Source organism: Ornithodoros turicata, chromosome 1 (assembly GCF_037126465.1).
Source record: "Ornithodoros turicata isolate Travis chromosome 1, ASM3712646v1, whole genome shotgun sequence".
In the NCBI taxonomy this organism is placed as follows: domain Eukaryota; kingdom Metazoa; phylum Arthropoda; class Arachnida; order Ixodida; family Argasidae; genus Ornithodoros; species Ornithodoros turicata.
Genome location: NC_088201.1, coordinates 116,594,128 through 116,615,262, shown reverse-complemented (window position 1 = coordinate 116,615,262; position 21,135 = coordinate 116,594,128).

Genomic DNA, 21,135 nt, shown 5'->3' with positions numbered 1-21,135 from the left:
GGGGCTCTAGCTCTTCCGCTGTTATGTCTCCGTATGACGGAGGGCACCTTGTCGTGCCGCCGTGACTAGTTGACCTCAAAGGCTCACACTAATGAGTTTTTGGATGACGTGCAATACAGCAGTAACTTCTTAATTTAGGTTTTGCTGGAGTAGCATAAGTAGCAGAATTATGGGCAGTCCTTTTCCGAATCGATTACATAATTCAGAAGCCTTCAACCAACCACGCCACCTTGAGTTATTCACCTCCCAAATTTCACTGCAGCCATACCGAAACCAGGGAAGCAACAGCTCTGAAGCAGCGTAAGGTCCACACCTACCCTTTTAGTCGTGCTACTGCGTCTGTTGCTTAATCACTGAAAGTTTTTGCAAAGCATGCTGAACAGCTGTATGACCAGTTTGCGAAAACTGCAACTAGGCAATGTTCATAACCTTTAAAAAAGCAGTTTGAAATAGGAAAAAAAACAGCACCTTTCACGCGTTACACTACAATCACATGTCATCCTGTGAGTAAAGTAACTGGACTACTTTCAGGCTCCCGTTCCCAGGTGTCACAAGTAAACACTCTCCTGCTGTCCATTAAGCCTCCCCACAGCATAACGAGGCTCCCACGAAGCATCACCGACCGTGTGCACTGGAAGGCTTCTGAGCTAAGGAGTTGGCTACTTTACTAATGCCTGCCCTGCACAGCTGGCATACTTCCAAGGGAATACTGGAGACACTTGGCCAAGCTCTCGGAGGCTGTTTTCATCTTGTTAGGAGAGGAGATAACTCTCCCGCACAGGTAAAAACCAGTGTAGCTTGAGTCATATTTATGCATAAGCTCGTAGTGCACTAAGCTGCGCAATGACCAGTTTGCAGGATATGTCAACAAAATGATGACATCCATGGTTTGCACCTGTCCTAACAAAACGTTATGATACCCCACTGGACAACTTTCTTCATATTACCTGTTTGTTGCTGTATTCACTGTACGGCCTGCAAAGTGTTAACTTCTAAACAGTCCCCGAATTTATATGCACTAACAACTTTTGAAGTACGCATGCAAATATGCACTGAAGTGAAAAATTTTGACGTGCCTCTGCGACGCTGTGTAAATTTATATTGGTCGTTGTATTTTATCTGCAGATAATTTCCTCAGGAGCTTTGTTGGTCGCTGCCCTTCTTTGTATGGGGAAGGTTTCATGACCTTCAACGTCCATGCCCTCCTTCACTTTGCTGAGTCCGTCAGGTTTCTTCGACCCCTCTGGGCTCATTCAGCATTTGTGTTTGAGGGAGGGAACGGAAAGCTGGTCAACTTGGTTACTGCTGCAAAGGGTGCGCCACAGCAAATAATCGAAAGAGTGGTCATGGCCCAAGAGCTTGAAGCTGCCCTAGCAACAGGCCGTCTACCATCGGAAGAAAAGGCTGCATGCGAAAGACTCCTTGGACAACATCCCCCCATCCAGAGTGCTTCCTATGACGGAAACGTCTGCATGCTAGGGCATGGTCACAGGGCAAGGCTAATTCAAGTGAGCTGCAGGCGGTACAAGACGTTTTGGGCTACCAAGCCTGCAGCATCATTGAGCATGAAAGGTTTATTGTCAGTCATCAAGTCTTCCACAGTACGAGCTACACAAGGCCTTTAAAGGAGGGCTCCACTGTGTTCATTGTCCAGGATGGTGGTTACTACAGGATCGAAAAGGCAATTCAAGTGTGTACCCAGACATCCCGAAAGTGCCTGTTGATATGCAGGGACATTGTGGTGTGTGTCCCCACACGTCAACTTCCCCCACACATTAAGGAGTGCTTCCTTTCCAACTGCACGCAGGTGCAGATCGTTGAACATGCGAACATTTTAGACACGTGTCTTTTTATATCCTTTGCAGAAGCACAGTGTTATGTTTGCGACATCCCAAACAAAGTGGAGCGAGACTGAACACGAATTTCGACAATTTAAATGTGCGCCTCCATCATAATTTGCGAATGACAGTCTGTAGTTCGTGTAGCTCAGTGCAAGAGAAATGAATGACATTCGATGCGACTGTCATTAGCTGGGAATAACATTCCATTTTCTGTGTGACAGTGGTATTAGTATGCTCTTTGCTATAGACCAGAGGCAAAAGCTAAAATAGAAAGAGAGAAGAAACGTGGCACTCTTCACGACACCATTTGCATGTGAAGTATAATTGGACGGTCTGCTTCTGTACACATTTGGAAGTTTTGACAAAAGTTAACTACCACTAACCCAGCATTTCATAAACATTTATCCTCAGCCTGCTTATAATCTCTGTTCAGAATAATGTTGCACAGGGGTGATATAACAATTAAGCGACATGTCCCTCAAGTGTGGGTGCGCCTAGTCAGGTTCCAGTTACACAGTATGCATGGTATAAAAGACAGGAGAAGTGTTACAGGTAACAACAATTTGTTTTCTGTATTGCAAACCACTTCTACTTTGCAGCCTGAGCTTTTTGTTAATCAGGCATGCACACAGCATAAATCTGCATGTACTAAACTTTGAGAATCAAGCATGTACAGTTTACAGCAGGAGGGCCCTACCTTACAATATCGGCGCAAAATGGGTCACAGTCATGTGAATGCAGTCGATGCTATCGAGTATTACCCTACAAACAACAGATGGAGCTCTCTGCTTAACAAAATAGTTATAACACACATGTAAGCAGCCGTGCCCACAATCTCTGCTGAACTTACCTTTGCCCTTCAGTAGCTGAAATGTTTTCCAGTAATGTGGTAATTCTAATATCGTGTCGGTGTCCACTCCTGCATGCATATGTGAAAAAGAGATTTCTAATAGTGCCAAAATTTCCCAGTGTCACCTCATTTGATATCTTCACATATACGTGTTTGTGCTCGCAGACACAGGGTTTCAAAGAATATGTACACAGCTGTTCCCTCTAGATTTGATCTTGTGTCAACACAACACGTATGTGGATACTCTGGATTTGCTTCAGAAGTGCTACAGTGTACACCAAAATGTAGAATCTGTAGTTTTTGAGCAACTGTATATGGTTTTTATGTCCCTACATATTTATGTGAAATATAAAGTTTGCTTGTGTGCAAGTTTGATAATTTGTGTAACTTTTTTTTATTTAAGGTACTCAACTAGTCTAGAGATATGCAACTCAGCATTCCACAACGTGTGCTCGCTCTTCAGAGTCTTACAACTGCAACATTAAAAAAGAAAAGATTTGGAATAGCAGGGACCTCATCCACACAGTATAGTGCACATATATACAGTGAATGCCTATATATATGGGGGTAAAGTACTTGGCTTGTAGAGTAGTATCGCACAGGTGTACCAGGTCCCCATCAGCACCGCCCGTTTTTCATAGTGAGGCCTGCGATCAGCAGTTTGATCCCACTTTTTCAGGAGTTCAATTCATTCAAAATATCTGTTTCCAACAAACTGAATATGTTTCTGCAAAATTGAGTTCCGTGCAGTATTTCTGATGCATATGCGGTACGTCCAGTGAAGTGCAGTAACTGTAGTGGAACCCCAATGCTAAAAGCGATAAATCCCCTGTGCAGGGGACACTAGCTGCCATGAGGATTCCTACTGCCTATCATGTTGAGTCCACGCTAACACTGCAGAGCGCAGAAACAGTTCATTTTTGTGGTGTGGCACGACAATAAGGAAAACATCTACGCGATTCCGAACAGCCCGGTTTTTATCGCTTTTGAACTCTAGTGACCAGTACAGCCTGCATGGTTTCCAGTAATACTTGTGTGAGTTCCAGTACGTCCAGTAAAAACCCAGTGTGTCCAGTGACCAGTACAGACTGGTTTCCAGTGTTACTGGTGAAAGTTCCAGTATGCCCAGTAAAAATCCAGTGTGTCCAGTGACCAGTACAGACTGGTTTCCAGTATTACTAGTGTGAATTCCAGTAATTCCAGTATATCCAGTGACCAGTGCAGACTGGTTTCCAGTATTTCCAGTGAAACCAGTAATATTTCCAGTTTAAATTTCACTGCTTTAAATTTCACTGTGTTCAGCAGGGATCCCGAAAAATAAAGCACTTCGTGTAACAGAAACAGCCAACGCTTCCGCATTTTATTATTTATTTCACTCGATGCGAACGAAAATCCACAACCGCCAAAGCGGGGGAGAAGGAGAGAGCAGATGAGAGAGGGAAAGCACCGCCAGCGTCACAGGTCACCCAGGGAGGCAAAAAAAGAAAAAGCAAAGCAAAAAGCTATTCAACCGTCGTCCAACGATTGGCGCGTGAGGTCACGTGAGATTTTCCCGACAATAGAAATATACACACGTTCATCCCTTTCATCCCCTGTTGAGGGCAGTACGTAAGGTGGAAGTACCAAGAGTGTTCGAGGGAATCGAGAGTCGGGGAACTGACGAACTAAGCACCTGAATGCTGAATCACCGGGTGTGAAAACGTGCTGGAGGCCAGGAGTGAGATACGGGTATCGAAGCGGCAGTGGGCGGTGTAGTAGTGTGTAGTCGCTGCGCTGTTCGGTTCAGAGAGGCTCGCCGATGCCGTTTATTGTTTGCAGTCGGGGCTCTAGCTCTTCCGCTGTTATGTCTCCGTATGTCTCCGTCTCCGTATGACGGAGGGCGCCTTGTCGTGCCGCCGTGACTAGTTGACCTCAAAGGCTCAGACTAATGAGTTTTTGGATGACGTGCAATACAGGAGCAATAAACGAGCTCGGAGAACGGGTGAACGGGATCATAGCGGTGGCACTCTTTGAGTTGTTTGTTGATAAATGTTTTTGGCTGCTGTGAGTTCCTGTGCTTGTGTATATGTGTCGTCTCTTCCTTGTTGTGCTCGCTGTGGCATTGGTGTGCTGTGGCCGCTGTGGCTTTTTGAGCTGGCTCTCTGTTTACCACTCGCGCTGTGTCGTCGTTCATGTGATTTGGGAGCTGTGGACTCCTTGTGCACGGGATGGAAGGCTGTCTCAGGCGGTAGGTACTTCTCCTTGTACCGTTTTAATGTGTCGTGTCATGTCAGACATGGACGGACGCGGAGTAGCCCGTCCGACGACGAAGACTTTCACTGACACAGCTGTGACCGGTAAGCCCGCATTCCAGCAGATAGCACAACGATCTGCTCATGAGCTGCAATACCAGTATGGCGTCAGAAAAACTGTGACGTCACTGGTTCATGAACGAATCAGTTGAAGGAATCAGTACAGTGAACTGATCGAAATGGAAGCCGGTTCACCAAAATGAGTCGGACTTCCCATCACTAGTTTAGTTATCGGGACCGGACTGAGTAGCTTTCGACTAAGCGTTAAAAAATGTTATGTAATCGTCACCACACATATAAAAGCGTCTGCGCTTGTCCACTGCTGGATCGAGTTCTGTGGTTTGTGTCCTTGAGGTGGTCGGACGCGCCTTCGTTGGAAGCTTGCATGTTTGTGTGTGCAGTGTGCCTCGGCTAACTCTCGTCGTTTACGAGGTTCACTTACGAAGAAGCGTCATGGACTAGGTCAGTCTGCCGACCTGTTAGCATTAATAAATATCATATAACAAATTCTCGAGCAGAAAGTACAGGCGGTGGAGTTTGCAAGCTGACTTTTCATGACCCTCCCTGTGAAGTTCACGCCATGTCAGAGCGCTGTGTAGAACGCTGCGCAGAACGCTATGCGTTGAAGGGCGCACGGCCGGACAGTTCTCTGTGTTAATAGGATGCATTAAATTAACATAACTTAAAACTAGTTTCATTCGGTGATGAGGTCGCCCGTATACTAGTTGTAACTTAGCATTTTATAGAAAAGAAAAGAATGCATGAGGTAAAAGTTGTAACCTGGTTGCATGATGCCAAGTTTTATTTGCGACCCAGACAGCTGGTATGCATAAGCTATTATCAGCCGAATTATTTATTTCCGCTGGATAAATTGTCAGACTTAGGAACATTTTTCAAGGCCTTTCAACTCTTTTACTATCAATGTTCCACACCTGAAACCTCACGCCTCTCAGCAATGCACTTTCAGATTTTCTATCATCGCAGCTGCGAAGGCAAACGATCGGCTAAAGCAAGCAGCAGCGAGAGAGGAGCCCGCTGCTAGAACACAGTGCTATCACCTTTTTCACCTTCACAAGCTTATCTCTTGGCGGCAACCAGCAGGCTATTTTCGCCTTATCATGCTGGAAGTTGAAAAATCAGCACGCCGGATGAGCGGCGAATGTCAGCGGCAGTGTTAAATTTTTGTGGATAACTTCCGAAAACCGCATACTTATTAGTGAAACGGTGTGACCGAAATCTGAGGCTTTCTAGTTAAAGTAATAAAATACTTTTTTCTCACTTTGTAGATTTCTCTCAGCCTAAGAGTGCAATGATGCACACTACTGATTTAGGTGGCACACACTTCTTAGCTAACACGTTACAAGCTTCAAATTTTTTTCTTGTCAACTGTCCCTTTGTCTTCGTTTGAACTTGACAGTATCACGTACAACGGTGTGTTTGGACATCGAAACACTCGCTACACTTGCTGTTACGCTCGATAAGTCACCGAAGACTTTCAACACCGTCAACTCAGACACTGTCCCTCAGTGACCGTCGCGGTACCGGGAGCACATTGTTCGTTCTTGAAGTTGTTCAAGTAACACCGATATTTTCGCATGCGCATGGACGCCATGGTATCACTGACCCTGAGGGGCGAGCAACAGAAACCGACCGGTAAGTAATCAATAACTACCGATCCGCACCTTGCGTGTCTCTCTCGAAAAATTCAGTTGTACCCGTAAAACTATTTATTTGTGTATTCCGTGTATCCAGCATTGCCCGCAGCGCATGGTTGACCACCAACAACAGCCTTTTCTTGGACAATAGTCCACAGTAAGATCCACTTTAACTGACCATTCGGCCATATTATGTCAGAATAACGTCACGCAAGCAGTTTCCATAGATTCCGGCAGTCCTTTCGCACACGTACGCAGTTGTCAAAATCAGGTTGCGAGGTCTACCGCTATTGCGTGTATCTCCTTCGTGACGCGCTTTTTGTTCCCCTTAGTGACAACCAAGACTGGAAATGCCCATGGTCTGTGGCATGTTGTATGGTTCCCTGCTGTAGTAGTTTCTTAGTCAGGACCTCCAGAAACCTTCTACACTAATGAGCATACCTGTAAGAGCTGGGGCTATACGATGTAGTATCGGGCACAGGTCAATGCGGTACTGCATGACTTTGTAATGGCCAATGTCGTCGGGCGAAGATAGAGTGTTGCGTTGCCACGATTGTGCTTCAGACCTTTCGCTCTGTGACAACTCAGCTCCAACGAAGGCTGGTGGAAGTTCTTCATGTATATGACTGGGATAACACTGTTGGGTAATACGGGCTGTAGTGGGTCAGCGTTACTCTCTGGATGGCATGGAGGGGGCTCTTGGTGAAAGACTCGACAAGGTGGTTCCTGGTCTGAAGGCGCTGAGCCGACTTGGAGGCAGTCCTTGGGCATGGGACTGTCAACAGCATAAGCTAGGCGTGAACCTGCAAGGGCGACAGCATTCGCCATGCGAGGTGTAATCTTACAAGAAGCTTGGACAGTGATACCGGAGAAGGTGTATTGCAAATACGTGTACCTAGGTGGTTGAAAGACCAAACGTGTTTTGGCAGCTTCAAACCAGTTTTCACCGATTATGAACTGCAGGATATTGTTGCTGAGCACAGCAGCATTGACTAGAGCAGATAGTGTCCCAATAACCATGTCAAGATGTGCCATTCCTACTGGTAGGGCTGAAGAACCGCCAACTACGTTGAGTGTTGGCTGTTCCCATGGGTGAATCATATACGGCGGGATAATAGACTGAGAAACTATAGTCATCTTGGAGCCAGTGTCTGGGAAGGCATCGTATTTTCCAACGCCGGTGACGATTCCTTCAGAAAATGGCACTGAAGTTGTGAGCCGCCAAGGGTGGTACGTGCGCTATGATGAGCTACAGGGTTGGACGGGTGTGACCGGCTTACTGGCGGCTGTGCTTGTTATGATTGCCTGACACACATTGGGCACTTGGATGCCACATGTCCAATTCTTTTACATTTGTAACACATGACATGTGTGAGGACTTGTCCACTTCGAAATGCAGGGGCACCATGCCGTTCAGATATTTGTCGATATCTGTCCTCTTGCTGCGCTGTCGGCAAGTCGGATGTACGCTTGCGACGGTTCGTAGTACTTCGTCTTGGGCGTATGTGTTGATCCAAACTCTGGTGGAGTGCTACGTTGAGCAGTGTTATACGTGGCAGTGGGATTTACTTGACGTTGTGCTGCATTTGGCGGTGACTGGAATGCGGTACTGCCTACTCGCTTATGAGACGATATGCGGTGACAACGTGACGGTGACAGCATGTGAAAAGCTGTTGTCATGGTCCTTGACAATCTTGATGAAATCCGTGATCGTCTGAGGGCGCTGTGCCACAATTGTACCATAATGTGGTGATCGTAAAGTCCTTGGAGAAGGTAATCAATTTGCTACTTCTCTGTCATGGCTATTGGGCACCGGTCAATAAGCTTGAGCTTCGCAAAAGTATAACTGTCAAGCGATTGACCTGGGCTTTCGTACACTCACTCACTTGAGCTTGCCATTCAATGAGGGTCAGGTCGTCTCTGAACTGTGTTTGGAATGCGGACTTCGACGACTGCCATTCATGATACCTTTTTTCCAGGGCATCATGCCAGTTATGAGCGGTTCCACGTAACCACTCCTTGGACGAGTGTTTGCGATTGTCGTCAAAGAAAGCGATGAACTGTGAGAGGTCTGGCAGGGTGGTTACTTGAAGTGCCGTTGTAGCATTAGGTGTAAGTAACGACTGAGAAGACACTGATGGCGTGTGTGATACAACTTGCTCATCGGACATACCCGAATCAGCTGCGTAGGGCTGCATTGCGGGCTGACGTGTGGGTGTCATCATCTTTTCAGGTTGAGTGGATGCTGCGCGGGTTGGGCCTTGGAAAATCTAACCTGCGCGATGTTGCTGAATGTGCTCAAAGTGTGGATGCGTGAGTGCACTTCGGCTCCCACGATGGCACAGTCCCTACGACGAAGTTCTCGTCGCAACGCTTCGTCTGCGAGTATATCTAACTAAGCAATATCTGTCACAGCGTCCCAATTAAAAACCGATGCCATTGTGATGCTGGGAAGGGTGATGCCAAAAGAGCGCCGGCTGGAGTTTTGCAGAGGAGCAGCACGTGCAGGCGCCTAGCAGCGGCAGCGCTCCGTAGGTGAGGGCGGTGCGAGGAAGCAGGAGGAAGGAGGAGAGAAGGAGAGAAGGAGGGGCAACGACGGGAGCTAAAGCTGTTGATGTCCCATCTTGAACATCAGCTAAAGAGATGTTTTCCTGGCCCCAGTTACTTGTAATGGAAGGCTGGCTTGGAAACCTTGCGTGGCGATCATTCTGGGTGAATGCCACGCTTGAACAAGGCTTTGCTGAGCTTGGCAATCAGTCGGAAAGCTCGCGTTGCTGGGGCAACAGAAGCAAGATGGTCGACTGCACCATGTGAATGCTGTGTGGGATGGGAAAGGATGAAGTTATGATGGAGCTGATGATGGGATGAAGAAGCAGGGCGGGCAAGGCTCCCTCACATGATGGATAACATTTATTCAATGAGACGATATAACCGTCGGCAGTGGTGCCCGGTGACAAACTAAACAGTGAAGCGGGGGAGAGGGTTAAAGGGACTGTCGCATCCGGAACCGTGGTTACGAATCCAATACCAAATTGTTCGGCACACTACCACGAAGTGGTAGATATGATTGGTTCTCATCCGTATTACAGGCACGCGCAGGCAGCTCGACAGACTCAAGCGCAAGTGCTAGGTATATTACTAAAATACATATACTGTGTTTACAATTTTTGGACACAGAACAATTCACAAACTAACAACCCAGATCGCTAAAAGGTAGAACTGACGCTATTTCTGTGCTTGTGTTAGAAACAGGCACTATATCCAAGCAGTACCGTTTGTTCATAACATAAGCGCCATAAGACCACTTCCCAGTTTCCTTTTATCTCGTTGTTTGTGTGCTGTAGGGAGGCATTTGTTGCGGTTGTCGTGGCCAACTTCAAGTGCATGTGTGCACGGCGATTTTGCTGAGAGACCCGGCTTGTACACTAAGGCCTGTACGATGCCTCTGACGAATTAGGATATTCCAGAACAGTGTTTCCTTCATCCAGGTTCAAGAAGTAAGGAGAATGGGTAATGACTTAATGGCTTCCACTGATATTCACTGACATCTTACAGCTATATGCCACGACAAAATAATTCAAGGAAGAAAACGAAAAACAAAGAAAGAAAAAAAGAGGCCCTTATCAGGACTTCCCAAATGCTTTTGTAGAGACTGACAGCAACAGGTTTATTGTGAGGTGATGAATGATGCCGACGCAGTGTTGACGTTAAGCCCTTGTTTCCTTTTCCGCAATGCTATACATTACTGGCGGTTAAATGTAAAATGATGCACCTACCTCCAGACATTAAGGAGGCTACCAGAGATGCAGTCTCAATTCACCAGAAAAGCTGCATGTTCTACGAGGCACCGTCACATAGGCATTGGCCAAATTTGCTCTTGTGTGAGCTTTGAAAGGATATGCCGTAGATAGTATAGAGGCCTCTTACTGTAAGGGGGAGGTGCAGTGTTCGAGCAGTGGGGCTGAGGCATCAGGGGATTTGTACAAGGTTGCACAGCTTAACAAAAGCAAGTAAGAAAGAGCATATGAGCAACATTCGATGACAAGGCACTCGTATGGGGCACTGTATAGGTGAATATAAGAAATATTCTGTTCAATACTCTTCAATTATGTTCTGGTTCACTTTAAATACATTGTGAACACGGCTAGAAACAAAAAGTGGGAAAAGTGTGACAGTCTTAAATATGAAGAACCCGAAAGCGCAACAATGCATGTTTTTGTTGAGGTGAGAGGACATGCCTTCGTTTGAAAAATACACAATCTTAGAATTCAGGTACACTTGATCATAAAAGTTGTTTTACCTGCCTGCAGACCACTACCGTAGGCGCGACGTAATTTAGTAGTTTCGATAAGATAGCACATTACACTGAGTGTTGCACACAGTGTCGTCCACACCTGGAAATATGGATTAGTTCATGCCTGTCCCTGTAGAAGCAGAGCGGCTCATGAACATCGAACATTCGCCAATATGACTCTTTCGTTAACTAGCTAACTTGCGTAGTTGCAGCTCCTGTGTGTCGGCGACAGCCCAGCAGCTAGCGCATCCCTTAGAGCAGTTGTGTAGATTGCTCTGTCGCTGGACATTGGTACAGACGGCGTTGATCCGAAGCACGTTTTAAGAACACACCTTTCATGGTATGTGATGTCGAAAAAACACTTCAACGTGGGATGCTGTCTCCGGAGGTGTGGCATGTGATGTGACGGAACCTCTTCCGGACCGCAGCTCGGTGTCGATTCGAGTCGTGGAGAGCAGGTGATAGAATCGATGAGTTGTGCAATCCAGCTCGGGTGTCTGCTGTTAAGAATTACTGGCAGAATCATCCTACCGTCGAGTCCTGAGTGACGGCTCGAAATTTATGTGAGGGTAGACTTGGTCAAGACTCAGCGGAGAAGGCGAAGGCTTTAACCGAGTGTGGTCAACAAGACTGCACTAAAATTGATGCCACCGACGTAGCCATGGAACAAATGCACTTGCCCATGCGCGGCCCGAGTCCGTGTTGTTGTTGTCGTTGTTGCTCCTCAAGCGGGATGGCGCTTATCCGCTAGGGAGATTGGCCAGGACTACTGAGGTGCGGTCAACAGGATGTTAAAAAAGAGTTAGATCCACTCAGAGTTAGATCCACTCAAAAGAGTTAGAATCGGTTAGAGCTGGAGATGAATGACATGATACTATGGAGAACAGCGCGGTCCCTAACGTCATTATGGGAGGCTCCAAGGGATAGCAGAGATGTCAGGGAGAGCTGAGCACCGATGGAGAGAAGAGGGGGGACGAGAAGGCGACGACGGATGGTGACGTAGGAGGGGCAGTCGAGAAAGAAGTGATGGACAGTCTCGGCTTGTCCGCAGTGCGGGCACGCAGGTGCCGATTCGAGGCCAGCACGGTGAAGATAGAAGTTCAATGGGAGGGAGAGGCACCGAGCACGCGTTACAGAAGTTTCGAACTCACGGCAGCCACAATGCTCAGGATTCCAACGGAATAAGAGGTGTTCATAGCCAGGACGTGGAGGGCGACGCCGCGCGACTGAAAGGAAGCGTCTGTAGCGCGCCCGGACGATGTCAGCTATTGGAGGAAGGACATCCAGGATTGGCCCAGAGAGTGCCATATTAGCCAGGGTGTCAGCGGCTTCGTTGAGCGGGAGACCGCGGTGACCAGGAATCCAGGTGACAAGGAGATGGGAGATGTGGCTAGGTGCAAAAGCAACTAAGGTGGCGAGCAAGGGGCTTGTAGGGCTCTCAAGGGAGGAAATTACAGAAAGAGAGTCAGAGAGGAGGAGCACCATTTTGAAAGCGATGGGAACCCTCATCAGCGCTAGGAGCATGGCTAGAAACTCACTGTGAAAGACCGGTGTGTAGTCCGGGAGGCGGACGGGACTGTGCAAGTCGAGCTGCGGAATGACAATGCCAACTCCCGCCCGTTCCTCAGAGACAGATGCGTCCGTGGCGATGACCAGGTGATTGGGAAACTGAGACATGTGAGTGTCAAGCTCTGCTTTCAAATAAGTGAGAGGGGCATGTTTGGCATCCGAATGAAAGATGCTCAGAACCTGGACAGAGGCTGGCGCGGGACGCACAACCGGCTGGGGGACATGGGCAAGCGAAACATTCAGGGGCGACAGGAGAGCTTGGGCAAATAGCAACTGGGGAATATTGGATCTGCGCCACCGCCTGCTAGTCCAGGAACCCAAATCTCTGAACGATTCAATGTGGTGAGAAGCAAGAGGGCTCTGCGCCAGAGACAGGAAAGTGCTCACTGTTAAAAGATGAAAGCGGGCTTTCAGTGGGAGCACACCCGCCTCAAGATACAGGGCGTCGTTAGCAGTATACCTGGGAAGGCTGAGACACATGCGGAGCGCTTTCCTCTCTAAGACGAGCAGCTTGCTTATCCGGTAGTCTGGGAGATGAGAGAAAAGTGTGTTTCGGAAAACGAAACTACCGTCGTCTTTTATTTCGTTGTGACTATTGGAGCGCTAGCCTCTACCATAGATGTATTGGGGTCTTCGAGATGAAAGTAAGATCCATACAGACAAGAATTTGGGACGCAAATGTAGTACCAGTTATCTTAATCGATCAATTAATTGATTGAATTAATTCAATCAATTAATTACTGGAGAAAATCACCAAGTGTCGACGCGTTTTTTAAATATTTTTTAAATAAAATAGAGCTTCCGGAAGCGTCCAGTAAAAACGGGCTTTTTATTTAATTAATGAGCGCATGCTAATTGCTATGCTCAAAAAAGAAATCTTTTAGATATGTAGATATCGCCACTTGTTTACGAATAATTCAATCGCAGGCCTTTATAAAACACCGTATAAGAGTGATGATAAGCGCCGAGAAACGTATGCTACCGCTTCATTCAAAGATAGGTGAAGACAGCGACATCACTGCGACCACATTGAAAAAGGACTCCCAGCAGCTGGCTCATTTTCTTGTTTGCTTACTGCCGCGAGTGGTTACGTCGGGTACGTACTAAAAATAAGTGATCCCGTAAATGTAGCTACATTGGTACTGATTGACGAACAGCAGGTCTGCAATATCGATCTCTGGACGTCCCTGTCTACTCTTTTTTAATTGCAATAGAAAATATTCTCGAGTACATCGTTCATGTATATATTAATTTCCACTAAAGGTTACACTAAGGCCATAGCTGCCTTTGCATCATGAAATTGTTCACAAGCAGACCAATCTATCTACCGTGACGTCGCTCATGATCATAGTCGGCGCCACCAATTATTGCGTGCCTTTCTAACGCGGACCAATCATTTCGCTTCACGAGCTTCTATAGAGCAATTTTTGATTTCGCAACGACATTCTACCAACAGAAAAGGTTTGATGCATGTTTCAATCCTGAGCCACGCGTTGCATTGTTCCGTTGTTTTTACCTGAGCACGAGCTCTCGTGCGTGCCCCGCGTGCCCACAGTGTTATTGCCATGCAGATGACATTAAAAGTTCTCTTTCTTATCTCTCCTCCTCGTCCCTCTCCGAATTTTTCCTCCTCCCATATCCTCGTGCAAATCTGTCAAGTCGGCTTTCTTGCATGGTATTCTGCTATCCCGCGAAGCCGGCTTTCTGTGTCGTGTCCCTGAATTCTGGTCATGATAATTCACTGGCTTGCACTGTGGCATTGAGGAGTGCTCAGTCACCCTCCCAGGTGTATATCGCTCGCTGAGCGACCCCTGGTTTGCCAATTCCGAACGATGCGCAGCTACCCAGAGCTGACGAGCCGCAAACACGGCGAAACACGTGTCCTCTGGTGCTGTTGCATCGTTCCATGAGTATCTGTTTCTCTACGTGCAGCCATAGAAGCCATCTTAATCTGTAATTTTGAATTTCAAACACGTCTAGTGTCATTATTTGCTTCTGTAATGGCTTTCCCCCCCTAGATTATAATTCACTGGCTTGCACTGTGGCATTGAGGAGTGCTCAGTCACCCTCCCAGGTGTATATCGCTCGCTGAGTGACCCCTGGTTTGCCAATTCCGAACGATGCTTAGCTACCTAGAGCTGACGAGCCGGAAACACGGCGAAACACGTGTCCTCTGGTGCTGTCGCATCATTCCATGAGTATCTGTTTCTCTGCGTGCAGCCATAAAAGCCATCTTAATCTGTAATTTTGAATTTCAAACACGTGTAGTGTTATTTATTTGTTTCTTTAATTGCTTTTCCACCTCATTATATATATATATATATATATATATATTATTATATATTATTATTATAAATTATTTACAATACTTACAATACAATATATATATATATATATATATATATATATATATATATATTACATATACATTTAGTTTTTAAATACAGACAAAATGTACATTAAATACAAAAAATGCATTGATAATTATATTTAAATATCAATTTTTGAGTAATTATTGTTGTAGATACTTTATAAATACTTTCTAAATACCGAGTACACTGACTCATGTCTTAAAGACCTTTCGGGAGGAAGGGCGAGTTTGGAGCACAGTGTTCGAACTAGCATGCATGCGGCAAACCATTTTAAACGGCGTGTTTTTCGCTGTTGTTGCGTACGATGGTCGCGGCTGATTACCTTATTGTACGAAGCACCTTCAAATTTAATACAAGCCTTTGTTCATCGGCTCCTGTGTACCTCCCCACTCTCCACCTCAAAATAAAGTTGTTGGCTCCTGCGTAGATGCTGTTCTTCTTTGCGAATCTGATTGTACAGCAGAACAGAAGACGCCTAAAAGGTGCATTCTTCGAGAAACTTCTAACATTAAAGTTGCCATGATAATCTAATAAATAAATGCTATTGTCCCTTGCTGATTTGTTGTTATAATCGTCGCTATTTCCGTAATTCCATATGACTTCCTCATTACAGTATTTATGGTAGTAGTTACGGTATTTAAATATTGTATTTATATTTCCTGTATAAATAATCATATTGAAGAGTATTTATGAAGAATATTTAAATATCCCTTTCAACAAAGTATTTTGAATTGATATTTAAATACTCAAACCATGTATTTATGCCCATCCCTGCAGCAAAAAAAAACTTCCTAAGGGAAGAAGGAGTGCCTTTTCAGTATTCGAAAATTTCCTTTTTGTGAGTTTAGTGCTAGAGCAGTGTCGCTTAATGAAAGCAACATTGTGTTTGAAGATTTTTTGCTGGCAGGAGTGTTGTAAAATAAAGCAGAAAGGCTGAACTAAGCAGCTTTTAAAAACATTGCAGATGTAGCAGGCCAAACAAATTAACGAGAATCGCCTGTACATTTCCTTATGTGCTTTTTTGCCAGTATGTACGATTACCTTTGTCTGCAGCTGCCTGCATGGCGAGCAGTGGGCACAGGGCAATGCATCTCCTGCATCCGCTCCTGACAGACAACATTGCCCTGTTGAAAAAAAGCCAAATAGGTTGTATGCGATCCTATTTATGCTATACAAATTGATGTAGGATCCTTTATGTCCTATTTTGTATCATGTGAGAAAGTTGTGGGATCCTATATGTCCTATATTCATTCACATATAGGTGAGTCATAGGATCCTACATGTCTCGTATTAGGCTATGTAGGAGAGTTGTGGTGTCCCACTTGTCCCATATTCGGCAATATAGGAGAGTTGTAGGACACTACATTGCCTATATCCGGCTACGTAGCAGACTTGTAGGATCCTACAAGGCATCAAAAAGGAGCTATAGGAGATCTTACATGACCTATTTGATTTCATGTGGGGAGGACGTGGGGAATTATTTTGAGATATGGAAGTCATATATTAACACAGCAACAAACATTATTTCAAAACTGGGGCCCAGAACGAACTAGTCATATTCAATCATGTTTGTCAACGCGCACATATACGGCAGGTTATCAAATGCGAATTCTATTAGAACCACTGCAAAGGAATATATATTTTTAGGTTGAAAACAACTGAATGGACAGGTTGCATTCATTTATGGAACATGCATAGAGTACGCCCATTACTCGTCGACGAAACATCAAGCATACAATGATGCGTGCATTCCTTTGAGTGCTATTTAAACACAAACTTCGACAGCAGTGCGCAACCGGTCGAGGTGGCGGTTGATCCCCATCGAGCGACATTGCGGTGTCGATAGGGTTCTCGGTCTAATATCTAGGACTAAACCGGTTCTATCAGGACGCGGTTTGTTGTGACAGATTCCCCAATCCTTCGCCTTCACCTGCACGCACACGGCTCGCAGGAAATCCTAAAAGTAGTCGAGATACTTGGAAATTCCAGGCCTCCGTCTGCACTTCCGATACATTCGGAGCTCCGTAACATCTGCCCCGCTAGTCAGGTCGACGCCAGAATTTCCGTCCTAGTAGGACTTGAGTCGCTCTACGATCGGTCAAATGGAACCATGGGTCGGTCTTTAGCGGTTCGGGGGCTATGGGCAGAGACGCGTTCGTAACTCTGTTTTTCTAAACTTTGAGGCCCCTTTTCGGAAGGAAGCGCGCGTCGGACAGTTTTCATTTTTCTGGAGTGTACTCGCCTCAACTCGGTGAACGTGGCAACATTTACTACAGCTGTCAAAGTCTTCTGGTTCTCGAGCTACCGGTTTCCGTGTTTACACTCCTCCCAATACATGGGACTGCCGGCTGTTTTTTTCCTAAAACCGTTTCCATTGCACCTACAGAGTCGTGTTTGACATAGTTTTGAAGCTCTTGGCGTTCTCTTTCCAACCGCTTTAATCCCGTAAGCGCGCGACTCTCCGTTCCCCAGATATGGGCTTTGGAGTTGGAGGGTCAGGGCGCTGGCGCCAGCAAATCTGGCTGACGCCGCTCGGAGACGCTTCCGTGGGTGCCGTTCCTTTAGTGCCGTAATCTCGCTTACCTAACGTCCAATTTACTGGAAATTTTGGATGCGTGTTCTTCGTTCTTTGCTCTACAACTTTTCAATTCGCACCTCCCGTCTATTTACTACAGGTTATGGCGTTATTCCCGAAATTCCTTAGGCTGACTCTCTTTCTGCAACCTTCGTCCCTGTTTTTAGGTTTGAACCCTGTGGGAGATCTGAATCACCTATTAACGGATTCGTGCACTCCGAACACCGAACGGCTAGAAACTTGCGGGATCTTTCTATCTCTCTCCATTCTGGAGTGAGGACAACATGGCAACAGCGGCTCGTTATACATGGGGCTGGGGCATTTTTTTCGATGTCGGTTGTTTGTTGGCGTAGAAATGTGATTAAAGACTGATTTTGACAGGAAAAACGTCCTCTTTCCAATGGCACTAGTCGCCCGTACGCGCGACTTTCTGCTTTCTGGATGTAGCGCGGTAGCGCGAGGAGAGCATGGAGGAAAGCCGTTACAGCCAGGCGGCGCCATTGGAGCTTGGAATTCCTCCAGCTCATTTGGAAGGGAAATCTTAGAAGCGTTCGGACGCATGTCCAGAGAGCTCTCGTTCGGGAAGCGTCTTTCGTTGTAGTTTTGGTGGTTTTGGTGCCCCGCAGTGCTGTGAGTGTATTTCATGCCTTACTAGTGGTATCTGGACCTGTTTCTGTGTGTGTACCTTGGAAGACCGAAAGCTGTTGGATTTCGTGAATTGAAGGTTAGTTGTGTGCATGTAATGCCATGTTTCGTGCACCTTTTGCTCTGTATTCTTCCTAGCGTGTGGGTTCCTATAACTTTATCCGCTCAGTGCGATTATTACCCTATTGTTATCTATGTGTGCTCTTACCCTGTTGGTTAACCTGTATCATCACTTAACATCAGGTTGATATCATGTGTGATGCTTCAGCGGCCCTGCTACAGGGTACCGGTGCTCTAAAGATACAGATCTTCCTTTTTTGGTTATTAATTCATAATAACTCGGCTTGGGTCATGCATATTTTCCCCAAGTGTGGAAGAAATATGCACAGAATGTAAACAACCGCGGATATTATAAGTCAACGTGCATTGTTTTCATCCTGTTCAGGTAATGCCGTACTGACACCCTTGCTGTAGCCCCAGTTGTCATAGTTAATTGATCTTACTGCTAACAAACAAAACAATTGTCTTTGGACCTCAAGTAACAGCATATGTGGGAAGTCTGGTTAACCTGTGCACGAGTTTTGGCACATTTTATATGACACATAATGTATTATCCCTTGTTAAATCTAGCTTCCTAACTCGCTTTATTGTTTCAGATGCCTTCAAGAAATATATCTTAGAGCTATCATCGAGCATGATCTGTGGGCCTAGGGACCACTCAGTTGTTGTGACCTTTTAACTTGAAGAAATGACCCAATAAAATCAAAATCAAAATCAAAATCTGTAAAGGTGTTGAAGACGCTGTACATCAGGCAAGAGTGTGATTGTTCAACAGACATGTCAGAGGGATGATGAACGATATCAATAAAAAATAAAAAATAGAAGCTGCATGATTTGTTATTTCCTAATATACACAGCACAATAGGGTGCACAAATTATACAGGATCACCACGAGAGACTTGGACCTATTTGCATGTAGGACCCAATGTAGGTCCCACAATCAAATAGGATCCTGTTTATATGTAGGATCGCATTTGCATGTAGGTCCCACAACCAAATACGATCCTGTTTATATGTAGGATCGCATTTGCATGTAGGACCCACAATTAAACAGGACCCTATTTGTATGTAGGTTCCTTCATCATGTAGGACCTGGTGTCATAATACCATATGGAGTCAAGTAGGAATTTCCAATAGGGTGGGCAGCAGTTCAACTGCACAGGAGCCGACGGGAAAAGAAAATTGAGCTCACTCGAATGATGTGACATCATGTGTAGTGAGTATATTTAATCTCAGAAATAGTTTTGGGTCTGTACTGCAACTTGCGTGTTACCCATGATACAGGTTATTGATTAGAACACTGTTGAGTGCCTTGAGAAACGAACAAGAGAGGGATTTTAAAGAATGTACGTTTCTCTTTTACTTTTTTAAAGAGTAAGAAAAGAAAAGGTGTACAAAAATGACACGTAACAAAGTGTTTTTATGCTTCTTTATGTGTGGTTAAGACGCCGTCCGTATTCGAAGATGGCAATCCCACTTTCAACCGAAACGGTACATGAAGGTCTTGACAAAAGAGAGAGCATATTCCAGATCTTCTACCGTCAGGTCATCGATGACTGTGCGGTTGGCGCATAACTTGGAGGCAGTGAGTGACGCATAATTAGTATGTCTATATAGCAGAGATTCAGAGACTTACGAACATTTCCCTTGTGAGGCGGATCACATCTGCACCATCGGCGGCCAAGACAACGGGCAACGTCTGCGCACATAAGCATCGGGTATAAAATCCTCGCAGCACAAAGCATTAACATTTTAACGGGTACCATCCCCTACCAGACCAGTCGTCCAACAAAAAGAAACAGTCAATGCCGGAATAACAGATCTGTGAGATACACTTCAAAATGCTACTGCGAGTAGTAGTAGTAACGATGAGAGATGAAAGTCTCTGAAAAGTCTCAGAACATCAGTTCTTTCATGTAGTAGCAGTAGTAGTAGTAGTAGTAGTAATAATTCAATTCAATTCAATTCAGTGTTTATTTACACTTGTGACGAGGTACAGGGAATAATAACAGTCCTGCCTAAGCCCGAGGGAGCTTGTGAGCAGGGACTGGAGTCAGCAGCGATACGCGTCAATACCCACAAGATAACGGGAAAAGGTGCTAAACGGAAGTCATGGAGAAGAAAAATACATAGGGAAAAGGCACAGTAAATTACAACTTTAACAGTAATAGTATTTTTTTTAACAGACGCTTTCGTTGTGATTTTGTACTAACTGTTACAGTCTCTGGAGGTAGGTGATTAAAAATATATGGGACGTAGTAGCATCGACAAAATGTTCCATAACGAGTGAAGCTCGACGGTACTATGTATGAACTCTTTAGATGCCTAAGTTCGCGCCGTGCAATATTGGCCTGCTTATACACATTAGACCAGGAATATTTCAACACTACCGTGTACCTGAAGATATTGTCGAAACGAGGAAGTTTAGTGGTATGGAAAAGGTCTGTATCAGTGGAAACTGGTGAGCCATACTTTACGCTCTTTAAACAGCTATTCAGAATGGAGTTAATTTTACACTTCCAAGATTCACTGCAATGACTGATGGCAGTAATACCGTATCGTAATACACTGTCGCCCAAGCTTTCGAGGATAGTTCTCTTGACCTTCACTGGGACAGTACAGCGTAGGCGAAACAAAATACAAGATACTTTTCTGACCCTTGCGCAAACGTAAGACAGGTGATCGTTCCAGGACATATCATTAGTGAATATCATTCCCAGGTATCTAACAGAGCTACTCTACTCAATGGGATTACAAACACAGTTGTTACATGTAGATCAATGCAGAACTACTGGGAGATAGGAGGTCACACGTTTAAGTGGATTATGAAAACAGATTAGTTGTGTCTTTCTTTGATTAATATAAATTTGATTTTCGTGAAACCAATCATAAACGGAAGATAGTAATAATAATAATAATAATACCTTTATTAATGTGCCCAAGAACAGACAATGCAGTATTTACAAATGTATACACACACACG